At 47.6% G+C, this 20,985-nt stretch overlaps 1 pseudogene across 1 annotated transcript in view; it reads left to right on the top strand.

The window, feature by feature from the left end:
• Nucleotides 1–20,985, top strand: part of LOC144161824 (eukaryotic translation initiation factor 3 subunit E-B-like) — a 770,574-nt pseudogene that overhangs the window by 436,721 nt on the left and 312,868 nt on the right. The window lies entirely within an intron of this gene.

Genomic DNA, 20,985 nt, shown 5'->3' with positions numbered 1-20,985 from the left:
GGCTTGGCCTAGCTGCACTACTGCACGGCTCACCGACCCTCCGACAGAATCAGTCGTCTCAGCGTTTAGTCGGCCGGCCGCCGGCGGGTCCTCATCATTCATTCGCTCAGTCGAAACTAAGCCCCGACAAGTTAGTGCCTGAAAGAATGTGCCTTTAGTTTATTAGTTTGTGAACTGTATCAAGCTCGAAGTTCATGTCGCTCCACACAAGCGTACATGCGACGCTTCGCTGACTGGTACGCTAGTGGAGAAACCTAAGGCCACTTGAAGGCGGGAGGACAGGCAGCGACGTTAATATAGGCACTAAGCAATTAAAGCCAACCGAAAATTTTATCGTGCAGCGTGAATCTATGGTGCGGGAAGCACTCATTGCGCTGGGTGAACAAGGACAGCGGCCAGCAGCACGACCACGCATCGGCGAACGCTTTTCCGTCTAAGAAATTACAGTCGCTAGACATGACATTTTGGGGGAATTCGGGGGACGCATACTGCACGACCGCTATGCAAGAAATAGTCATCTAAGCTGCTTGAAATGCTAAAACTAAACAAAAGTGTAAACAGGCTATAAATCGTAAACTTAGGTTTCCACCTGGTCTGGAGCACTAGGAGCATTGTTTTGCAATTCGCAAGTTCGAATCCCTGATAGCACAGTTTTTGAATTTTTGAAGCTGATTTGTTTGTTTTTTGGCAATGTTTTCTACACTGAATTAACCATTTATGCGCTGTAACGTTCATTGCTCCACGAGCGAATTCGGAGAACGCCTGCAGACACACACTGACGCGCTGGTGGGTTCTCGTTGGCGTACTGTTGCCATAAGCACCGACTGTTTGCGGGCACAGTCATTAATGAGCCGACACTTGGAATGGTGCGAAGACGCCTGTTACCACGCAGGCACGAACAAGGCAAGCTCCAAATGTGGGGGGAAAGCGCGTCGCCTTGGAGCGTCTCCGGTATCGCGAAGGGAGTTAATCCATTGCGTACGCCTTGGCTAGTGATTGTTCCGATTTCGGCCCCGCTGGCAGGTTTATCTGATGCGATTTAAAGCCGACAACATGACAGAAGCGCGGTATGCCAATTACTGAGATATGGACAATACCCAGAGAACGGTAACGTCCGATGCCAAGCGCATTGTTTCAGAGAATCGAAACCAAAACTGTTAGGAATTCTAGTCTTGTACGTCATCTAATCACAGTATCAGCTAATCACAGCTAATCATCTAATCACAGTAGCAGTCTTTCTTCCTTCGGACTTTATAAAATTAATACTGCCTTATCGACCGAAAGAACAATGAAAAGTCTGTTTATTTGAGCGAGTCCATGAAGTGCAAGCAAAAACAGGAGCTTGACAAATTCACTTTAGGGTCACTTTATAGAGAATTGAATACAGTTGCGACGCGAAGACATACCGTTACCTCAACTCAAACTTTCTACCGCAGCGAGGATTTCTCTCTTGCATGTATACCTCAGGGCATCATGATGAAAGGGTGCAGGAGTCCAACAGATGTGAGCACTATTTTTACACTATCCGTGGCTTACTCACCGATGTGTGCATATATGTGTGTGAAGAGTTAGTGAGACACACTCAGCCCGGCAGGTATTCAGGCCGGAGTTTCAAAGTTATTAATTAAAACCACCTAGAGCTCACATAAAACTAAAAGCTCCGTCATACGCAGGAAGTGGTTGCCTGCACAAAGGCTAAATTGCGACTTTGACACGCGTCGCTGGAACTGACGCGCGAATTACAGGAGTCGCTCTTCTCTAATTCATTTCTCTTCGTTTCTTTCTCTACTGCGTTTCCTCAACACTCAAGGAACATTAAAGGCTTACACTACAAGACATGCGGGGGACGTGGATGGAGGGTGTCAGTTAACAAACCCGCGCTGCTGTAAGTGTTTTGTGTCTGAGTAATATTAATTCAATGAAAGGCTTCCGTCATTAACTGGAATTATAAAGTTGTCTCCCACACTCAATTTTGCCTGGTTAACCGCTCAATCATAAGAAAACCCAAAGACTCATTCCTAACACCGGAATTATACGCAATTAGTCGAGCGCACGTGCAAGCACAAATGCGAAGTCAAAAATTAAAGCACACGCAAACGCTCCTGGCGAAGTCACCATCATCATCATCATCATGGTTGTACCCACTGCAGGACGAAGGCCCCTCCCAAAGGTCACGTCTGTGGACTGCTAGTTGGGTCTACCATTTCCCGCTACATCTTTGTAGCTCCATCGAGTCGTTGGCCGACGCCTTTTGCGTTTAAATTCTATTGGCAGCCACACCGTGAAACGGATGGTCCACCGTTGTCCCTCATGCGCATGACTTGGCCCCCCCCACCCCCATGGCCATTTCCTTCGCTTAATTGGAGTTCAAATGTCTTCCACGCGGGTCTGTTTTTCTTATCGCTAAGTGTGACTCCTAGCATTCATCGTTCCATAGATCGGTTGGACCGGTCTAGGTTTTCCTTGAAGTCGCTTAGAGAGAACCCAAGTTTCTGCTCCTTAGGTCATTACTGATGAACGCATAGGGTAAATACTAGCGTTTTAGTTACAGACGAAGCCGACTAGAATTCCTACCAAAGGCAGCCCGCCCCATGCTTATTCTGCGGGTAATTGCGTTTTCATGGTTGGGATCGGCAGTTACGACTTGTCCAAGATACAGGTAATCACTTATTGTTTTCAAGATTTTGTTGCCTACGTAGAAGTCACGTTCGTTGGCATGATTATTGAACATCAGCGTTGATTTCTTCTGTTCGTTTAATACGTTATAATTAATCCCTAGAGAAGGCAATCGTGGCAGGGGACGGCAGAAAGTTAAATGGGCAGTTGAGATCAAGAAGTTTGCAGGGATAAATTGGTCGCTGTGAGCACAGGACCGGGATAATTGGAGATTAATGGGAGAGGCCTTTGCCTTGCAGTGGGCGTAGATAGGCTGCTGATGATGAATGAATGCTAGCTTGTTACGGTCCATCCTCAAGTTTAGCCTAATTCGAGATCTTCTCATACGGTGGTCACTACACCTTGCCCTTCCAAGCACTTGTACGTCTTGCACGACACCAGGGTTATCGCATAGTATGAAGTCTGTTTCATTTTTGTGCTTCCCCTTGGGGCTCCTTCACGTTCACTTCCGGCTCTCCCGTTGGCGGAACAAGGTATTAATGATGCGTAGATTATTCCGTTCTGCGAACTCTACTGATAAGTCTCCTCTGTTATTCCCAAAATGCAGACCACAGTTCGCAATTTCCTTGTCTTTATCCTTCTTCTTGCCTATTAAGCATTCAGGTTTCCTATGAGTACGGTATACTGTGTCTTTTATTTTGTCATTGCCGGATCCGCGTCTTTATAGAAGAGTTCAACTAGCTGGTTGTCATGGCGGTATGTAGGCGCATAGCCCTCTACCACCTTGAATTAGTACCTCTTATTACGGCTAATTACAAGAACAGCTACCCTTTCGTTTTTGCTATAGAATTCGTCTAGTTTACCAGCCATATTTTTATTTACTAGAAATACTACTCCCAGTTCAAGTCTGTCAACGAGAAAACTGTCTTCTTTTGAACAACGCAAGTAGACGAGGACGTGAAGAATGTCGTACCAACACGCCCAAGCTTCTACCTTAGAGAAAACTGTAACAAGCTGGTACTAATGAAGCCGATCAATAATCTAATAGTAAGACGGAAAGTGGAAGAATTCGGTATGGCGATGCAGAGCTGATATTCAGCTCTAACCAAGGAAGCAGGGTTTACGACACAAGAAAAGAGCAATAATTTTACATGCATTATCACGGAGTGTATATTAGAAGTCGGAGGTAAGATCCTATACAGAATACTGGTAAACTTTTCCAGGAGAGGAAAGATTTAATTAGGCAACGGCAGATCATGACAGTGTCCACCCCAGCTTACATAATAGAACTAGCCGAGCTTTCGGAGTTAATCAATGAGCGTAATACACCTAAAATACGGGAGTATATTATGGAAAGGATTGGGTATCGTGTAAAGAACGGAGGCAGCCTGAAATCAGTGAAGAGGCATCTTGGCGTGGGGAAAAATTAGATGTGTGCACTTAAAGACACGCAAGGCAGTGTCATCACAAATAGGGACAATATAGTCACAGTAGCCGAGGAGTTCTATAGGGATCTGTACAGTAGCCGGGACATCCAGGATAATGCCGAACGACAAAATAGTTCAGAGGAGATAGGCATCCCACCAGTAACGACCGAAGAAGCAAAGAAGGGTATGAAAGAATTGCAAGCGGGCAAAGCGCCCGATGAGGATCAGATAACAGCAAACCTCTCGAAGGATGGTGGGCAAATACTACCGGAAAAGCTGACACACTTGTATACGCCGTGCCTAATGACCGCGAGTGTACCGGAATCTTGGAAGAAAGCGAACATCATCCTAACCCATAAGAAAGGTGATATGAAGGACTAGAAAAATTACAGGCCGATCAGCGCACTGTCAGTCGTATACAAGGTACTTACTAAGGTAATCCCTAACAGAATTTCTACCACCTCAGATATCAGTCAACCTAATGAACAAGGAGGTTTTCGTTTTCGTAAAGGCTACTCAACAATGGACCACAATTACACGATCAATCAGGTGACAGAGAAATGGGCGGAGTATACTCAAACCCTATATATAGCCTTCATAGATTATGAGAAAGCATTTGACTTGGCTGAAGCCTCAACAGTCATTCAGGCATTGCGAAATCAGGCTGTAGACGAGCAGTGCGGAAGTATACTAGAGGATAGCGACAATGGCTCCACAGCAAATGTCGTCCTCAATAAGGAGAGCACTAAAATACCTATAAGGAAAGGCGTCAGACAAGGAGACACAATCTCTCCTATGTTATGCACAGCTTGTCTACAAGGTGTATTCAGGACATTGGATTAGGAACGAGTGGGAGTAAGGGTTAATGGAGAATACCTCAGTAACCTCACCTTTGCAGATGAAGGTCCCTTGCTAAGTAACTCGGGCGACTAATTGCAAAGCATGATGGCAAAGCACTGGAAAAGCAAAGTAGAAACGAGGGGATGAAAATGAATATGCAGAAAACTAACGTAACGCTCAATAACCTCGGGAGAGCAAAGCGTAGTGAGATAGTTGTCCAGGCAATGGAAGTAGCAAGCGAATATGTCTACTTAGTTCAATTAGTTACCCCGGATCCCAGCCATGAGGCAGAGATAATTCGAAGGGTAAGAATGGGGTGCAGTGCATTCATCAGGCATTCGCAGATAATGAATGGCAGCCTACTATTGTCCCTGAAGAAGAAAGTTGGTGCTCGCCTGATGATGTCATCAAATTCGCGGTACTCATATCATGGATGACAGTTGGTTGTCATCTAAACGAAAATGGCATTCCGTGCTTTATCTAGACGCTTAAAACATGGATTCGTGTGATTTTTTTGGTTGTTTATCTGGCTTTTCTTTTGATGAACACTAAAAAAATCGGCTCTGTAACGGATTGCAATGACCCACAAAAACTGATTTCGTAAGTTCATTTCAACTTGAAAAATAGATTTTTTTTTATGATTTGGTGCCGGCACTCGCCGAAGCTGAACTTCGGTAATAAGGTGCACCGTAGTAGTTGGCTACGGATGAATTTTGGGGTTCCTAAGGTGCTTACCAGCGCTGGAGTGCCGAGACACGAGCGCCTTCGCATTTCATGTCTATCAGAAAAACAGCTGCCGATAGATCAGCACCATGCCTGATCTATCAAGGCACGGGAGCAAATTTTTAAATTAGACTTGCCGCTACGAGCGTAGATAATTACCAATCGGAAAGCAACTCTACTTATACTTATAATTCATACGACGTTCTCAAACACATCTGCACACGTAAAGTTTTCGGGGCACTTCTCTACCTGTGCCACCTGAACTTTCTCTGAAACTCTAACCTAACCCTCCGTGGAGTCCCTCTCCTTGCTACGGCCTTAAGGCGGGGAGGGGGCCGAATCATACTCCTATTCGATGGAAAAATAAGAACAGAAAACGTCGCAACAAGTCATCGCGCTGTTCACTACGAAAAAGTGTTCAGTTGTGCCATCGAACTCCAGCAAGACTTGTTCTCCATGCCTTTTCTTTGCTTTCTGTGCACCATGTTCATTTGCTATGTGGGGAGTAGACATCTCCGCGCACTTACCAACAGCGCGTGAACTGAACATTGACGACGCCTAGCTCTGTTAGCAATGACATTTTGCCCCTACTGCTAGCGCTACGAAACTAAGACAAGTGTAGTGAACTCCACGTGCCGTCTATAAATTGCACGAAGCAGCCAAAGAGCGAAACTTTAGTGTTCATTGCGTTGTGGACTTCGAAATACAGCAGCCAACGTGTCGATGGTGTTTAGAAATGACTACGCCGTTGAGGACAAGTACAACGAAATACACTTTACGCAAAGAGGTGACTTGATTCAGGGAGGTGTCACTGAAGGTTCATATTTCTTCTTGCTACAGGATGTGTTTGCTACGCTGCTTTTTTTTACTTTTTAGAGAGCTCACAAGCACCTCCAGTGATGTCGTTATTGCCGCGAACCATATACGGGTTTGTTTATTTATCGTTTGTTTTTAATGCCCGGCCGCGCCCGGATCTGTTATCTGTGTCCCATGCGAAGCGCGTGTTCTTTATTTTATGCGTATTCTTCATTTTTATGCCGCACGGGCTATCTCATTCAGATAAGCAGAGTGTTTCGTCCTAACGCCGCTAGACCAGAATAATCTTCGGTGATCTACAATGTTCTGGATGTGAATCGACGGTTCCAGAAACTCTCGCGCCGAAAGATAAAAGCCTGCACAGCAGATGCCGCGGTATTCGATTTTGCGACGCTCGTTGACGCAAGTCACTTTGTTGACCGCTGCTTCGCCGCCTCTGTATTCTTTTGAGTTGTTAGGGGAGCACAAGTTCGCTCCATAAACTTGTTTCTCCTTCAAGACAACTGCATCGTCCTTGGCTTCGTGATATCTGGTGGAGGTGCGGGGTACGCACCCTTTATGACGACCTCTGCAAGCCGCCAGTCCAGTCCAACTAGAGCCAGCCTCCGACTGCAAGGATTGCCTCCCGAGCTCGGTCTTCTGCCAGAAGGGCCCAAGAGAAGGAATGCTTCAACCAACACCATGGTGCAAGAACGAGCGTCGCCAATCATCCTGCAGCAGCCCCGGGAACCACCATCGTACCGCGGATCCCCCGGAGAAGATCCTGAGGACTGGTTGGAGAAAGTGGAGCGCGTCCGCATCTTTAACAGGTGGGATGACGAAGAAACCTTCCGCCATGTTTTCTTCTATCTAGAAGATACGGCCCGAACGTGGTTTGAGAACCATGAAAGCTCCCTAACTAACTGGGCTCTCTTTAAGAGCGAATTCCTCAAAACATTCGCTACCGTCGTGCGAAAAGAACGAGCCGCCCTCTTGTTGGAAACGCGCACGCAACACCCCAACGAAGGGGTTGTGATCTTCGTTGAGGAGATGAAGCAACCATTTCGCCGCGCGGGCCCCGATATGACGGAAGAAAAGAAGCTACGCTTCTTAATGCGCGGTGTAAGGGAGAAACTGTTTGCTGGACTTGTCCGAAACCCGCCCAAAACTGTCGCCGAATTCGTGACCGAAGCCACTACAATTGAGAAGGCCCTCGAAATGCGTGCTAAGCAGTACGAGCGGAATTTTGTTGGCGCGGCTAATGCGAACTACACCGACAACATGCGGATTCCGGCTGCAAGCCTACGCGAGACCATCCGCGCAGTAGTGAGAGAGGAGCTGCGGAAATTCCTCCCAAGGCCCCAACTGCCCCAAGTCGCTACCCTTACCGACGTGATTAGAGAAGAAGTGCAACAAGCGTTCGGAACTTCTATGCCATCCGAAGTACCCCGAGAGCCACAAGCTATGACATACTCTGCGGCTGTTCGTCGGCCCCGCCCTGCTCCAACACGCCGTCAAGAGGCCCCGCCGTACCGCCGCCCACTGTCACCCGCCCGACCCCCGGTAGCCCGAAACCAGACGCCGAGGAAGACGGACGTATGGCGAACTCCCGATAATCGTCCTCTGTGCTACCACTGCGGAGAGCCCGACCATATCTACCGTCGCTGCCCACACAAGAGACTCGGTCTGCGTGGTTTCTCCGTCGACGCACCTCGCTCTCTCCCTGGCCAACGACCACGTGAGATCGACGAGTATCTATCTGAAACCAGCCGTGGCCCAGCGCGTTTAAACTGTTCACCGTCGCCCTACCCATACCAATTGCCGAACCGCCGTAGCAACGCTGACTTCGCCCGTGGAAGGTCCCCCAGCCCACGCGGGGGAAACTAAAAGCAGCAACTTCTGGAGGTGAAGTTGCTCTACGTCGAAAAACCGGCAACCCTCCAACGACGCAAGGACGCGCCGAAGATAGTGATTCACGACATGCCCTCATCCCGACAACCCGACCTAACCCTGACGAGACTCCCGAACACGAAGACAGCTGTACGGTGCGACGCGTACCTGACCTGACCGAGACGTCCGCTGAGAAGACGACGACAATGACGACGCACAGTGCCCGACCGTCAATACGCACAAGCCGAGATGCGACGCCCCGACGCACCCAGAACTCGAGGAAGGCGGCATCCGACGTCAAGGTGTCCATCGACGGCTTTGATGTAGTCGCCCTCCTAGACACGGGAGCCGACTACTCCGTAATGTGCGGACCATTTGCGTCTAAGCTGAAGAAAGTTGTGACCAGATGGGACGGTCCGCACATACGCACAGCAGGAGGCCACCTCGTGATGCCAAGTGGAACGTGCACATCGCGCGTCACCATAGACAGCACGACGTACCCTGCAGTGTTCGTCGTTTTGCCCAACTGCTCCCGCGACGTAATTCTCGGAATGGACTTTTTGACAGACAACGGCGCCATAATTGATCTGCAGACCAAGTCAATAACGTTTTCCTCCGATCACTCTATGACGCCGGAACTGAACCCCGAACACCGTGCAGCTGTAAGGATCGCCGATGATCATGTCACCCTGCTACCCCGCGCAAGCTTGATGATCACCGTCTACTGTGAAGGTGCTGCTCCTGATGCCGACGCTATCTTGGAGAGTGACCAAAGGTTGCTTCTCGACCGCGGTGTGTCGGTCGCAAGAGGCATTGTGCGGTTTAAGCAACGCAAATCCCATGTTTTGGTCACCAATTTCACCGAGGAGTACCAGCATTTGATTGATTGTGGGGTTTAACGCGCCGACGCAACGCAGGCGATGAGGCGCGCCGTAGTGGAGGGCTCCGGATTAATTTTGACCACCTGGGGATCTTTATCATGCGCCGAAATCTTGTACACACGGGCGTTTTTGTTTTTCGCCTCCATCAGAAAAGCGGCCGCCGCGGCCGGGAATCGAACCCGCGACCTCGTTCTCAGCAGCGCAACGTCTTAGCCACTGAGCCACCGCGGCGGGTGAGTACCAGCATTTAAACAAGGGCGCTGCAATTGCATTCCTCGAAAAAACGCTACAAGCAAGTGACGTGATCGCAGCCGCCGACGTTGAACGCGCACCCGAAAATACCTTCAAGTTCCCGCATTCCTTCGACGTGAATCCGGCGCTGCCGCAAGAACAACGGAACAAACTATAGGCTTTGCTGCGTCGCTACAGCGAGTGTTTTTCGTCGAACTCGAAACTACGCCAGACACCTCTAGCGAAGCACCGAATAATAACCGAAGATGGAGCCCGACCTACCCGGCAGTCACCGTACTGCGTCTCTTCCCACGAGCGGGAAGCCATCCGGACTCAAGTCGACGACATGCTCAGCGACGACATAATACAGCCATCGAAAAGTCCGTGGGCTGCGCCGGTCGTACTCGTGAAGAAAAAGGACGGCACTTTAAGGTTCTGCGTTGACTACCGGAGACTGAACAAAATCACCAAAAAGGACGTGTACCCCCTGCCACGAATCGACGACGCCCTCGACCACCTCTGCCACGCGAAGAACTTCTCATCGATGGATCTGAAGACCGGCTACTGCCAAATTGAAGTGGACGAGAGAGACCGAGAGAAGACTGCATTTATAACCCCGGACGGTCTTTACGAGTTCAAGGTGATGCCGTTTCGGCTGTGCCCGGCGCCAGCAACGTTTCAAAGAGTCATGGACACTATGCTAGCTGGCCTGAAGTGGCACACCTGCCTCGTCTACCTCGACGACGTTGTGGTATTCGCCCGGACTTTCGATGAACACCTTGCAAGGTTGGAGTCTGTACTCGAGGCTATTCGCTCGTCGGGGTTAACGCTGAAGCCCGAAAAGTGCCGCTTCGCTTACGAGGAACTCAAGTTTTTGGGACACGTCGTCAACGCCACGTGAGTCCTGCCTGACCCGGCGAAAACATCAGCCATAGCGAACTTCCAAAGACCGAGAGACAAAAAGAGCGTGCGAAGATTTTTTGGACTGTGCGCATACTACCTGCGCTTCGTCGTAAGCTTCGCACGCATCGCAGAGCCACTCACGCGCCTGACAAAAGATAGCACCCCTATCGCCTGGGAAAACGCTCAAGAAAAAGCATTCTGCGAGTTGAAACAACGCCTGCAAAACCCGCCCGTGCTTGCTCATTTGGACGAAAACGCCGAAACGGAAATGCACACGGACGCCAGCGATATAGGTTTGGGGGCCGTCCTAGTCCAAAAGCAAAGCGGGTGCGAAAAGGTAATCGCCTATGCAAGTCGTTGTCTGTCGAAGGAGGAGAAATAAATAAAGACACTGCCGAAGAGCATCTATGGTACCTCGTTGGGTTGGGGGCTCCCAGTCGACGATCCACGACGCACGGTTGCCTCGCCGTAGTAGTCAGCCATGCGTACGCATCCCCGCACGAAGCACGTCCAGGTTATCGACGCTGGCTTTGCAGTCTAACTCGAAAGGTTGGTCGCGCCCGCGCATGTCACAACGGCTGAAGAAATTAACTGCTACTTCGTCGTCGAACTAGAAAAAATTCCCCCGCATTTCCCCGAGGGGGAGAATGTGAAAGTGCGAATGCACGGTTGTCGGCCCGCTTGCGGCGCTTGCGCTCGGCCCCCGCAGCCCACCGCCTCGCCGCCTTCTCTTCCATCTCTTCCATCGGGTTTGTAGTATCACGTGTACACCACGCAGTTATCAAGCCGCTATAACGCCGCTGAGTCGCCAACGCACGCCGCTGACGACGTAGTTTGAATGCGTTAAAGATATAAGGCGCGTTACTCACACTGATAGCAGCGTGGCGTCCGTGGCTTAGTCGGTAGAGCGTCGCGCTGCGGCCGCAAAGTCCTCGGATCGAAAGCTGGCGCCGGATGCTGTTTCTTTTTTAAATATAGAGGAGCACTGCGGACGCCGCCGCCGCCGGCGGTGGATGGTTTGGGGTCGCTTATAAAGTGCATTCGCATTTAAAACTACTCTGCCTCCGAAAAAGAGTGCCTGGCAATCATATGGGCCATTTCAAAATTTCGCCCATACGTGTATGGTAGACCGTTCAAGGTTGTGACAGACCACCATGCGCTGTGTTGGCTCGCCAATTTGAAGGACCCCTCTGGCCGTCTTGGGCGGTGGAGTTTGCGCCTGCAAGAGTTCGACGTTACAATCATCTACAAATCCGGCAGGAAACACTCCGACGCCGACTGCCTGTCCCGCGCCCCTGTCGACCCACCACCACAAGACTCCGATGAAGACAGCGCGTTCTTCGGGGTTGTTACGGAGAGCGACCTAGCCTCCCAGCAGCGTGCCGACCCCGACTTGCGCGTAATGATCGACTACCTCGAAGGACGAAACGTCGCCGTGCCTAGAGCGTTCAAGCGGAACTTACCAGCATTCAGCCTCAAAAACTCCGTCCTCGTGAAGAAGAATTTCAGCCCCGGAACGAGAACGAATTATCTACTTGTCATCCCCGCAGACCTTCGTGACGAAATTTTGGAAGCGTCCCACGACGATCCGTCTTCAGGACATCTCGGCACAGCTCGCACTATTGCAAAGATTATTGCAAACATGCTCACTGTGAGCAAACGAATAATTTGTCAAGGGCTTTTCAGTTGGCTGTCTAACAGAAGCGTTGTCTTTTTCTAGCAACAGCCACCCGAAACTTACATAACGTGAAAAGCAGAAGGCGGAAAAAATATCGGGATCAATTTCGGGAACTTTGTGCAACGTGACGTTTCAAAGCTCAGAATAAAGGGAATTAGCTTAGCTGTCCTTTGTTGATGTCCTTCAATACGATTACCAACATAATGTTTTTTTCGTAATCGTATTTCTGCTCAGCAATGTTTATTTGGTTCGGTATATTTCTTTGTTTTCCAAGCGTTGAGCATTATCTAAAGAGATGCGAAAAATGCGGAAGGCGAGAAAAGCGTGCAAGTTAGCTGTTGCCTGAAGTTTTCTTCAGTTTTTTTGGCGCTCTGATCGAAAGCTAAAAAAAGGGCGGATGTGACAACCGCAGCAATATTGAAACGAATGCATAATGTGTGTTTCCTAAAAAGAACTTTGAAAAGTTTTACATTCCTGTAGATTATCCGCGCTACTAAACAGACATGGGAGCTCCAAAGGTCGTGATCGTGCGCGACACCTAGGAGGTTGTGCTTATCCGCATAGGAGGTGGTATGACTTTTTGTTTATTATGTAACACCCCTTATGTAATATACCCCTTATGTAATGGGTAAGTCTCGTGCCCCGCGCGGGGTACGAGATCTAGCCCCCTCGCGGTGGCTCCTGCCCCGCAGAAGTGACGTCAAACTAAACTAGTCACGTGACTTCCTGTGGCGTCACTATTTTTTTTTTTTTTTGCACATTTGAAGACGTAGGTTGGCGACGTGTGTGCGCCATGTGCGATTCCGGCACAGAACAGGGAATTCCGGCCTTGGTTCCAACCGCAAGCCTGCGCAACGTTACATCCTTCTCGCCTTGCACAGCGGCTGCCTCGAGGCGCTTTTTTCTTGTTGGGAGGATTGTTTGCAGTTATTTATTGAGTATTTTTCGTGAACTTGCTGCTGCTAGTCTTGGTAAGCCTAACGTATCCTATTTTGCTGCTTCGCCCAGCTTTTTTCCGTGCTCCTTTTGTTGTCGTTAAACATGTTGCTAGCTTCATATTGTCTTGCAGTTCGCGTGCCATCGGCTTTATGCTCCTGCATTCGTTGTCTACTTGTTCCGATCGCTACTTGCATTCCGAGCCTTGTATTTTGATTCTGGCGTGAAACGTATTACGTGCGGATCAGTTTTCCAGCGCTTTGCGCCGTGGCTAACGAGGTAGCTGACTTTGATGACGTGATAACGCGAGCAACGCAGTGTCAGCGGCGTCAGTGTGCACGAATCAAGTATCGTCAGGTAGCGCAGGGCATCGTCGAACGCAATCCGTCCTCGCATGTAGCCTGTTCTGCAATTTTTCTCGCGGGGTACTGCAAGAAACGTTACTACCCCGCGAAACGACCCGTGCACGCTGCATGCAGGGAGCGCAGCTCCACTTTCGTGGGTGGCCTGGTGAATGGGAGAGCCCAGCAGCCGCCCGTCCATGGGCAGCATAGGTACTCAGCTATCGCTGAAACCAGCCGCTCACTGGCTGGCTTCCTGTGCAAGGAGGCTCAAGCTCCAAATGTGCAAGTTCGGGAGAAGTCAGGCCGATAAGATCGCCATTTGTGCCAAGCTCGACACTTGTGTTGAATAGTGCTTTCAAGTTTGGTGTGCTCAAGGTAAACAAGTGGCTCTTGTTGTTCATCTATGTTTTTCGAATTTGTTGCTTCGAATAATACTATTGTGCTTTCATGATATGCAAGACTTCAAATGAGCTGCGAATTCTAAGCAATCTATAGGCAGCCATTATTGAATGCACAGGAAACAACGTTTTGTCTACCTTGAAATTTTCTACATAGGGTACGTGGAACTGCCAGCTAGCAAGTTTAATGAAAGGTTGTTATCTGCTCAATTATAGTAAAGAGGTAGCAAGGGACAGATAGAATAGCCCTCCCTCCTCACCAGCTGATCGTCTGGCAGCGTTTCATAACTTCGTTCACAATTACCGCATGGATTTTATTTCCCTAATCTTTGCACCACTGCGTTCTGCCTTCTTCAACCCGGTTAGTCAACAAACTTCATCCTGCATCTGTTCTGATTATGTATTTTGGTACGCTAGTTTTTTGTTTACTCGTGTTTGGCTTGGAAGTCAACATAACCAACAACAATACTTTCATGCCCACTCAGTTGGATGGCCAGTAATGGTGAGAGCTTCTCTCGAAGGCTTACAGAGGATTCACGAATTCTGATTGACTGTGACATCAATGGACCCATCCGGAGCACCCTGTGCAATTCAACTTGACGTTAATACTTGTGTTCACAGCTTGTAATTGTCTGCTCTGTGTTTGGGGGAGGGGGGTGAACAGTAAAAGTTTCTAATTGCAAGGAGATATCTCATGTTCTTTTGCTTTTTAACTCTGTGCTGTGTAAAAAACTGTTTCGGCTAATTGCTTAAGTGACTATGCTTAGTCGTAAGGGCCATAATGCAGTGTCTTATATTTTGTTTGCAAGATGCATACCCAGCAGAGCCCAACTGCTAGAAAGCACATTCTCTGGTGGTGGTAATTAGCTTGAAAAAAAAAACAGGGCACTGAAACTATTTTTTAAGCTAACAAGCCTAAAAAACAGGTTATGGAGCACATCTACGAGGGAATGGTTCTTGTACAACTTGACATTATCCTCTCTCGAGAGTACTTAATACCTTGTGCAGGAACTGGAGCCGAAGACACCTATGTGGACGTGAATGTCTTTATTGGTGTTTGTGAATATTGCAGTACAGCTGAAAGCTGTATGTATTCTGGAGAGGCTTCAACAATAAAACGACTCCAGTGAACGTACTTCTGCTTTGGTGTCAATGGACAGCATGTGAGCATTGATAAGTGCTTCGCTGTTGACATTTTTGTTAGACAAAAACAGGCTTGATCAGGCACTGTAGCAAGTCTTCATGAAAAAACACAGGAAAGAAACGACAAAAAAAGCTGCGAACACACCTTTCCTTGTACTTCAGTACTGTTATTGTCGCTGTATTTTTCCCCAAAATATAAACCAACTCTCCCAGATTCACACCTTCAGACAGAAAGCAAACATGGTGTTTGTCAATGACAAGTGATTCTACCAAAATTCCGTGGCTGTGAAAAAAGTCAGTGAGTAGCTCTACTTTCTCTGCACAGTCTGTGGTGTGAAGTTCCTTTTCCAAACAAAACGCAAGGGTTTCTTTGCACAATACACAGAAAAAATGCCAAATAAGCAAGTGATGCCTTCTAGCACTACACTACAGTCCTGCAGGAAAGCCAAACAACCAAGTGATCTTTTTGCTTGAGTGCAAAGCTCTGCAGAGAAGCCAAGAAAGATTCCTTTTTTGTTGACATCAAAGCTCTGCTGGAAAGCCAAAACGTGTGGCTTCTGTCACGGCTGATTTGCTGTAAGGCGGGCATGTGAATGCATTGCAGTAAGGTATTTGTTGTGTACATGTCCTTCATACCTAGATAAATATGAACCAGGCTGGCTGTGTAACAAAAACGTCAAGTGAGGTAACACCAAATGTTTTATGTAAAATGTTAGAATACTGTTTGTTATAAATAGCAATTAATGTTTTAATATGGTTTTGACAGTAGTTAAGTGACCTGTTGGAAATATATATTGAAGCAATGTTTCATACAGCTGCAATCGTGTGAAATAGCAAAAGAATGGTTTGGGCCCTAAATTCAGCAGGCATGTTCCAGCTGGGAATGTGTTTGTAGAGCACAACAATAATAAAGACATGGGAAAAAAGGGCGAGCTGAGTTGAGTTACCCCCAAAGTATTGGTAGACAGTTAGAATGCTTACGAAAATTTATAAATAGTTTGGATACCCTGAAACAATAGGGGAAACTTCACTTGCCCTGGTTTTAAGTTTATTAGTACTGAGCTTAATGTACCCCACACAACATCATTGAAGAATGTTACGCCTGCATGGACACAACAGCGTTTAAGGTATAACACAGTTTTATTTGAGCAGAGGTAAATAAGAATATTCCATAATCAATCCATTTATACGTAAATTAGAAAAAGTAGGGTTTTTGAAGTGAAGCTCGGAAGCATGCTTTAGTAAATGAAAGGGACGAATGGCGAGTTGATGTTGTTACTAATCACAAATTTCAACTCAACCACCTTGCCGGAAACAAACCCCTTCCATGGAAGGAGTGTGTGTAATCGCAAGATTTTTTAAAGAAAAGTTTGTGAATGCACTGTACACGTAGGCCAGAAGGTATTTTGACACCCCAGCCGAGGACTCGGAGTCATCAGCGCTCTTTTCTGCTGTTTTGATGATCAAGGGCTGTTTGTTCAGGAACCACTCCCTTTTCTCTCTTTGGCCACCATCTTTCTCAGTCACTGCATTTATGTGCTTGCTGTGGGAGCTAGAAAACATGAGGGCCACCTATAGGCAGGATTACCTCAGGCTCGCACAATTGCTGGAGAGGCTAAACAATGTTTTCAAGATCCCCAACTGTGAGCTTGCACTTGCATTGGCTTATTGCATGGCATTGTGTGGGTGGGCTTCTGGTTTCCACCTATGAAGCCTGTTGGTTATGTTAGTGTCCAGTCCTGCTGTCAAACTTCTTTTGAGACTTGCACTGCCCTGGAGTTTACCACCGTGGATTCCTTGGAATTTATGTTGGCCATGAAAAATCCTAGTAAATCGTTACAAGCCCCTGAAGCTGGCTGGCAAGTGCGCATTTGTTTAGCAACCACTGTTTAGGGGCACAGCAGGCAGGCTGTTACAGAGGCTACGAAGAAAAAATACAAGGTCTCTTCATTAAAAAGACTTCTTTGCCCAAAAAACAAATGACATCAATTTTATTGTAAACTTCAAGCAAATAAGATAGTACAGAAAATGTGTAGAGCAGTGGAAGTTCCATACACACTTTCCAGCTATTTCTCTATGACATCACAGAATCTTCTTTGTGCAATTGACAGCCACCAACCTAACAAACCGCAAAAAAAGCATAACTGGGCAATTTAAGTGGGGCCTCCATTGCGTTTGATCGTATCACTTGAGTGCTAACGTACAGTTAACACACAGATAACTGCATTTACAGTGCACATCCATATGACGTCACTCGTGCCCATATTCATCAATGCCGTTTGAAATTGGGGTGTTTTTCACCATTTCTTTTGGTTAAACTCGCACCATTACAGACTTGACCTTTGCCTATCAATTACATTTGCAGTGTGCTCGCTGCTCATACCCATGGACACAAACCATCCGCTGAGGCTTTCACGTTCCAGGCACATCTTAAGATTCTCTTTGACGTTGACTATTGAGCCTGCGTAGAACCCATGGGTTTTCATATGCTGGAGACATGATGGTCGGCCAAGTGTATACCCTTCCTGTTGCCGTCTGTACAGCTTCTTCTCTGACCCTATCGGCTGGGTGTCCTGAATTAAGTCCCTTTGCATGAGGGGAATCGGTAAAATCTGGCCAACATAGCCACATATACAGAGACGTGAAGGTTATGCCAATGCAGCAGCTATGGCATGAAGCGCCTAGCTAGTGTACCTTTTGGAGGACCCAGTTCCTAATTTGTCGTAGCATTATGTGTGTGCCAATGTGAGGAGCTGAATGCATGATGGAAACTACCCAGCCACAATCTGGGCCACGGGATACGAGACTCCCAATGTTCTCACTCTTTCACATCCTTTGTATCGCAGATGTATTTCTGCCACATTTTACTGTAGTGAAATAGCTCACCACTACAGCTGCAATAATTTCTTCTGAAAAATCTTTTCAAGCGCTGAATACCATGCATTTATGATGCAAGAAGCTCATGATCACCAGACTTTTCCGCGCACAAAACGTATTTCGGGTAAACAATTTTAAGCCACAATTCAATCCACTCGAAAATATACACAAAAAACGCCACAAACTGCCGATTTTCGGGTCTTCTTTGCTAATCTAGGGGAAACTACTGTGCTGGGTTGTACGCGGTACATGTGTGGGAACACCAATGATTACCTTTTCTAGCTATCCGTGGTTTGCACTTGTAATGCGCACATGCGACCAGTAAAATATCAGTGGCCGCACTTAGCCTACGTCCTGAGCACTGTACGTTCCGCGCTGCTGTCATTTTGAAAACATACCGCGATTTCAGGCCACCCATTTAAGCATTCTGAACTTGCCGGGGTGCAAACTGTTGATAGCAGATGCCGCCGCGCGGACATGCCGCAGCAGGCTCACATAATCACGCTCGGACGGTGTCTTTTCTTGCGTGGGACGTGGGTTGTTCGAACGGGGCCACTCGGCTGCGCGATGTCGTAGATCTAACGCAGGTACCATCGGCATACAGCAGGCGGTCACAAGTCAGCATTACTCGAGAGCGGATTTCGCTACCGTGTGGAAAGGCTGGCTTGGTCCCCGCATACGGCAACGTTCTCGCACATTCTGACAGTGCTTCTAACTCTATCAACTCTGCTTCATCCACGTTGTCGACCCAAGAAATTCAGGCATTCAGGGCTTTCGGCACTTTCGGATACGCCACACCGTCAGCAGCGGCAGCATCGGCGGCTTCCGCAAGAACGAACAAAAAAATTCTTTTATAAAACTTCTAGCAAATGAGTGGCTTCCTAATTTTTTATTAAAATGTAAAAAAATGTGCTTTTTGTATTCTACTACGCAATATAATAACAATTGCTGTTAATATGACGTCACTATGACGTATTTATGACGTCACGCGGGGCAGGAGCCGTTGCGAGGGGGCTAAATCTCGTGCCCCGCGCGGGGTTCCAGACGCTGCCTTATGTAATACCCCTTTCCCGGGCCCTTAAGGGGACTTCCAGTAAAAAATTAAAACAAAATCTCAACCTACTGCAGGCCCTTCAGGTCCCATGCAGGAGTGGTTGCAATGAATTCAACTTTTCATCTAAAGATAGCATAGGTATGTAAAAAGCAAGAAAAACAAAAAATGAATACAAATGGACAGAAGTGTGCTTTGCAGTGTCAACTTTAAGTCGATAAAGTGAAATTATCTAAATACTAAATGTGCAATTTTCGTTCTTCATCGCGCTTTAAAATTCTAGGTCATTTTGGCTATTGCAAGGCACTGTACAGATGTGCTGTTGACGGCGTCCGCCGGTAGTTGACTCGACAGTGCAACGGCTGATGGTAATAAAGGGTACTTATGAGTGTTTATGTTGCTATTAGGTTGCCTGATAGAATATAACGGCCTGATAGAATATAAGGGCAAAGAATATAACGGCACTTTGAGCAGAACATGCTTAATTACGTCGAATTTCGGGTAAACCTTACAATGGCGCACTTTTCCCCAGATACTTCAAAGGAAAAAAGGCAAAAGTATGTCAGGAGAGCTGCCGTCATCAGACAGGCATGGTGACGCTCACTTCTGTAGCCCAAATTCAAACCTCTTAGGAGTTAGGGGAAAGGGTAACTGTGAAAATGTGCTCATTTCAAAATTATTTAAACTGTGGCTCATGGGTCTCAGGTCACTTCTAGCAGTGACGGTCCTCCTCGAAGTCTTTCACACGAAGATAAACAACGTGAATGGAGGGTTTGCTGTTCAAAAAAAAAAAACAATCTCTTGGTAACATGCGCCTTAATCTTTACCTGGCAGGTGAAACACAACGTTTTGTTGGTGAAGTGCCCCTTAATTTTTTGGTAACACACAAAACTTTCCTTTTTAAAAGACCTGGAGAATCCAACACATTTGGGGCTTCATTCACCAGTAGTGTAAGTCCTGATCGGCGAACTGTGTGTTAATCTTTTTATTTAGTTTCTTTTATTTCGACCTCCAGACAAGTGAAAGAGTCGTTTCCAAATCACTCTGGAGAGCACGTGTTAACCTTAGCAGTTAGTTCTTTCGGAAAGCGTTTATCATTGCTGACTTCATTCGAATGTTTTCTGTAAGACATGTTCAATGCGGCAAGAGACTATTCTGTAAATATAGCTATTTTAGAGCCCCACACGCAAGCGCTGATGCATTATTTAGTTTGCCAAATACCTGCGGGAAATTCTTTGTTCCCTAAACGAAAGCACCTTAAAAATTGAGATTGTTGAAGATATATGTTTTTCTGCGTGAAAGCCTTCAATTCATCGCAAGGGAAGTGATCGTCTAGCCTGACAATCCCCTCGAACAAAAGGGTGTCTGAATGAAGAATTCCGAGCCAGCGAAAGCCCGTATCGGTTTCTGGGCGACAGTGAATGAAAGAACCCCGACCTGGCAAGAAAGCGGGAATGGCGGGGTCTCCGTTGCTGGGCAGCGGCCAGGCCCGTCGCTGCCTCATTCGGCTCTCTCTTTTGCTCGCTGCAGTGGGCAAAGTGTGAACGCCGCGTCTGCCTGCGTCTTGTCTGCATTCACGGACCCGCCTTGCAGACGTTGACGCTCATAGCTGTACGCTCAAACCCCCGTATGCAATCCGGGCATACCGCTACGACTTCGGTTGCAGCTTTGGATAGACCGGTTCCATCGGCAGCTCACCCTGCGGCAGAAGCCCGCAGTAAACAGTCACAACGGCACCTAAACGCTTTCTCATGATGCGGGAATGCGAGAAATGATCATTTCTCCTTGAGTTCTGAAAGCATGAGTGGGGGCGGCTATTTTGCTGCGATTCAAACACCGATTTTTAAGTCTGCTATGATTTCCTAGCGACTGCAGCCAGCGTCATTACCATCTCTCCGGTGTGAGTTTGTAGGCTAGTTGGTTGGACGTTGTGAATTGGGCGGTGGGTTTCTGATGGCATGCATCAGCGTTGGTGGCCACTGACCTGGAGTGAGGAGGTAGCAATTGCGTGGTGATACATTGGCCTCACAGGTAAACAGAAATTACAAATTTTGCGTCTGCTTCTGGCGGCTGCTGTCATCGTCACTGTCATTCCCTCCATAGCTGACTGCGTATGCTGTCAGACCGATGTACAGTCATGAACAAATGGAACGCGATCGCAAAAATTTCAACGACGGCACGAAATTAGCGCGATTCCTTTTCATGCAAGTCAAATTGATGCGAAGCTCAATTACCTTAACAAAGTTGAGAAA

This window comes from Haemaphysalis longicornis, unplaced genomic scaffold (genome assembly GCF_048455015.1).
Source record: "Haemaphysalis longicornis isolate Haplotype H1 unplaced genomic scaffold, Haemaphysalis longicornis Haplotype H1 scaffold_12, whole genome shotgun sequence".
In the NCBI taxonomy this organism is placed as follows: domain Eukaryota; kingdom Metazoa; phylum Arthropoda; class Arachnida; order Ixodida; family Ixodidae; genus Haemaphysalis; species Haemaphysalis longicornis.
The sequence above is the reverse complement of the archived record's forward strand: the minus strand, read 5'-3'. Positions and strand labels throughout refer to the sequence as shown.